The sequence below is a fragment of the Xiphophorus maculatus genome, chromosome 11, assembly GCF_002775205.1.
Source record: "Xiphophorus maculatus strain JP 163 A chromosome 11, X_maculatus-5.0-male, whole genome shotgun sequence".
In the NCBI taxonomy this organism is placed as follows: Eukaryota; Metazoa; Chordata; class Actinopteri; order Cyprinodontiformes; family Poeciliidae; genus Xiphophorus; species Xiphophorus maculatus.
In genome coordinates, this window is record NC_036453.1 from 32419508 (window position 1) to 32424306 (window position 4799).

Sequence of the window (4799 nt, forward strand, 5' to 3'; positions counted from 1 at the left end):
TTTCCAATAGTTGAATGAGCTCACGATCTGGCCTCCTCGAATCTGGGTATTTGAGAAATATGTTTTTAATGCAACTAATTCCTTCATCTATGTCAATATTGGTGTACAAACTGTCGATGTCAATTGTAAATAGAATAGAGTCCTGAGGTAGAGAGATTAATTTAATTTTTTCTACAAAATCGTAGGTGTCTTTAATGTAACTTTGGTGTCTAATTGAAAGAGGATATAAATAATGATCGATAAACTCTGCTGTGTAGTAGGTCTCACTGCCGCAGTCGGAGACAATGGGCCTGCCGGGAGGGATTTCATGCGGTTTGCTCCATTTTTCAGGCTCCTTGTGGATTTTAGGGAGCAGATAAAACCTCCTGGCTCTGGGCTCAGAAGAGCCACGCAGGTAAGATTTTTGTTTAGCATTAATAAATTTCTTTTTATGTAAATTGTCTAGAATTTTGGTAACCAGGGGGGCCGTATCGGTATAAATTGGGGAGTCTAATTTTTTATAATATGTTTGATTAAACAATTGTTTATATCCCTCCCACAGATACTGCTCCCTGTCCATAATGACTATGGAGCTGCCTTTATCGGCAGGTTTTATAATGATGTTTTTATTGATCATTATTTCCCTGAGTGCTTTTGTTTCTTCAATGTTTAGGTTAGGTATGGTTTTAATAAATTTAAATTCTTTATCCAAATAAATCAGGTCCTGGGCAATTAATTTGTCCACCTCAGGAGGAAGAGAGGCGATTGGAGGAGACCAGTCAGATTCCGGCATAAAAGGTGAGCTATTGTTATTGTTGTCATTATCAACATCATCTTTATAATAGATGGCCAATTTAATTCTTCTGTGGTACTTCTGCAAGTCATACCTCATTTGCATTTTAATGTTTTTTAAGTGTTTATTCCCCTGAGTGGGGATAAAAGTTAGGCCCTTATTTAGAAGGGAACACTGTACATCACTGAGGGTGAACGTTTTAGAGAGGTTACACACATTTTTATTTACAAGGTTGGAATGCCCCTCCTTCCTGTGAAGGCTCTTGGGGCAATCTAATTTAACCACTCACCCCAGTGGTTGAGGATGCGAGCTGCAGTGGGCTTAGTCCAGTGGATGTTGTCCTTTGCCACTGTGAAGGACCGTCTCGGCAGTGCTGGGATGCAGCGGCTGAGCTGCGCGATCTCAATGTTCATGTGAGACAGGGTCACCTGTTCCTGGAAGGGCAGCGTCAGGGAGAAGTTGATGGCAGGAACAAAGATCTGCGCATTAGGACACTTGGTCCTGGCTGCCTTCAGTGCCGCCTTCATCTCCCTCACCGCCGCTCTCTTGTCCCTCTGGGCTCTGTGGTTGATGCCCAGAGAGAGGATCATGCGCTCCACCTGGCTCATCACAGGTGCCCTCATGAACAGGTGGGTGAGGTGTCTCCATTTGGCCCCAGGGAAGCTGACCACCTGCAAGTCTGGGTTATTTAAGGCCGGAAACCTGGCCACATTAGAATCACCCAGGATTATATATTTGTTGTTAAGGTCCAGGGACCAGTGGCGGGCCTTGTTTAGAGTCCCCACCTGTCTGGCTGCAACCGTCACCTGTGTGGGTGGAGGAGCAGTGGACTCACCGGTGGAGGAGGCAGCAGCCGGAGCAGATGTTTTCACTCTGGGGTTGAAGGTGAGTCTCCGCTGCGTGCTGCCCTGGAGCCTGAGGTGCAGGGGGGCCGTCCTAGGCCTCAGTGATGCCCTGCGTTCCAGTTGCGCTGAGCTGGAGGTGTGGGAGAGAGGAGGAGGAGCTGCAGCTGCAGCATGTTGCCTTCCCGCCTCCTCCTGGATGAAGCCAGAAATGCAGCGGAGGACCTCATCCGTGGCAGGGGATGCTGCCCCTTCCGGTGGAGGAGAAGGAGAGAGAGAGGAAGAAGAAGAGGAGGGGGGGGCCCCCTGTGGTGCAGAGGTGGTGTCCCTGCTGGAGGATTTCTGTTGTCGCTGAGGGAGTGGAGTGACGTTCTCAGCAGGTGGTGGAGGGGGCGTGTCCTCCTCAGCTGAGCCTGGTGGAGACCAGTCACCACGAAGAGGCTCCGTCATGGTCGCGGTGGTTATCATGGGCGGGCGGAGGGGTGGAGAGGGAGGGGGCGTGGCAGGGGAGGCGAGGAGAGGTCCATCCAGGTCCTCCTCTGTGTCCACAGCCCGGTCTAGTAGTCCTGGGCGGCTTGCAGAGGAGCAGGAGGAAGGAGGCGAGGAGGGACGGAGAGAGGGGGAGGGGGGATGGAGGAGGTAGAAGATGATGAGGAGGAAGAGGAAGAGCATGGCGAAGCTCCTCTTTTCTCCTTCTTCAGCAGGTAAATCTGGACCTCATCTGCTGTTTCCGGGCTGAATCTTCGGCCCAGATTACGTTTAGCCCACTTGATGGCCACCTCAAGTGGAGCTAGCAGATCCCCGCCGAGGTCCAGGAGCAGTTGCTTCTCCGCTGCGCGCACCTCCTCGTAGTGCTGGCGCAGAATGAGGATCGTGTTCCAGGCCCAGTCCCTGGCGTTACCGTCAATCAGCTCCAGGGTCTTGGAGCTCGGGTGGGCCGGCTTGATCACGGAGGCCAGGTTAGCCGTGATTCGCTGGATCGCGGGTGGATCCCGGTCATTCCTCGACACATTCTGGAGGTGATGTGTCGCTTTCAGCAGCTTGTGCAGAGCCCTGACTTTGACGGCGAAGAGCGGGTCGTCAGCTCGCTGGTGGCTGTCGTGGTTCTGCGCCCGGGGTGTGTACCTTTGCTGCTGCTGCTGTTGATGCTGGCCTCGGCCCCGGCTTTGTGTCGCTCTCCGGTACCAGTTGCGGGGGCGGGGCTGCCGGTACGGTTGAGACCGGTCCCGTGGAGGGCGGTGGCTTCTGCTGCGGCTAGTGGGGTGGGACCGGACGGCTGAGGTGTAGCTGCGTCCCCGGTGCTGCTGCTGCTGCTGCAGAGGGGGATCCCAGCGCGTGTAGCGCTGTCGGTCCGGCTGCCAGGTGCGTTGTCTGCCCCGGTGGTATTGGACCGTAGTCCAGCCTTCCTCATCACGGGGGTAAAAATCCCACGCCATTTGGCGAAAAGCGGTGAATAAAAAATTAATAAATTATTCTAAATAGAAAGTTTAAAAAATTAAATGAGAAACGGACTAGAGTAGGCTTCTTTTAATGCCGTCAGGCACTTTTAATAAAAATAATTAAACTGAGACAGCAAACAAACTGCGACGTTTCGGTAACAAAAGAACCTTCATCAGGCAGTTCACTGTCTCGTCTGCCAGGAAGTCCGTTGACAAAACTTTATATACAAAGTGAACATTTTCAAATTTGGAACTTAGAAGCTATTTACAATGAGTCAGGCTCTGATTGGCCGTCAGCGCCGCCTTCGGCGTTGTTTACATTCGGAGGGGGAGCGGCGCCCTCTCACAGCTGATTGGGCTGCGCTGCGCTGCCTCCCCCTGCTGGACAAACATTTACATTACACCGAAAATTCAAACTGTTTCGGCAAACATATATACAAAATAGTACAGATAATACAAAAAGGTGCACGAGAAAGCAGGTTATTTACAATATTTACAAAAATTATGATATATACAGATATTTACAATACAATTGGTCATGAGTGGCCTTCATACTTGGCATGCATTATCACATTTGCAGGTTTTATATACAAAAAGATAAAAAAGTATATATACATTTGTGATGCACAGTGTTGGGTTAGGGTTATATTTCATTTTTTATTTAGAAAAAGAAGGAAATAAAGTAAATTGGGGTTGAATAGAGGGGGTTAGGATGAGGCACAGGGTTTCCAGAGGTTAGGGTTAGGGAAGTAGTTGGGAAGGGCATAAATAGAAAATTATATCAATAAATAATAGGGTTAGGGTTAGGGTTAGGGGTTAGGAAGAGGTAAGTTGGAGCCAAATGCTCTTGCCTGCCCCCTATAGGCAGCAGGAGGTGCTCTCTCCTTCCTCCTCCACGTTCCTTCCTCCCATCTGTTGGATGGACCAGGGGGATGCTCTCGCCGTCTCCTTCCATAGCGGACCACCTTCCACTCATCTTCCGGCCACATCCCTGTGTGTTATATCTGGTTGTTTCAGTTTTTGTCTTTTATTATTATTTTTTAATCTTCTTTACTCAGGCAGCTTTATTTCTTAAACAATAATCATATATTTAGTTTAGGTTATTAGTAGTTATAAGTGTTTATATTTAATTTATTTATGTTAGTTAGATATGTTTATAATTTTTTGTACTTTTTTGTATGTTTTTTAATTTTTTTGTGTTTTTTTATGTATTTTTATTATTTTTTTGTATTTTTTATTTTTTATGGAAAGCCAAATGAAATGTTTTTTTTAAGAAATGAAAATAAATCCAAAAAATTAAATCAAAAAATAAAAAAATAAAAAAATAAATAAAAAAGTCCGAATCAAAAGATTGTTTTTATTTTTAAGCTAATGAAATTATATGAAATGTGCGACGTTTCGACTTTGTTTTCGTCTTCTTCAGGCACTTTTGTTTTTCTCTCTTTTCTCTCTCTGTGTTGTGTTCAACTCTCTGCTCTCCAACAACTGAATGAGGAGGAGGAGAGCTCCCTCCTATTTATTACCTCCTCCTCCCGAGGCTCCTCCCTCTTCGTTCAGCTTCGTTCTCTGTCTCTTCTTTTTACTCTCTTCTTTTTTTATTTTTTTCTTTGTTGTTTTCTCTGTGTTTATCACTTTTAAATAGAAAAAGAAAGAAAAAATAAGTTGATAATAAAAATAAAAATTAAAAAAATTAAAAAATTAAAAATTTTTTTTTAAAAAAAATTTTTTAAAAAAGATTTCAAAGTA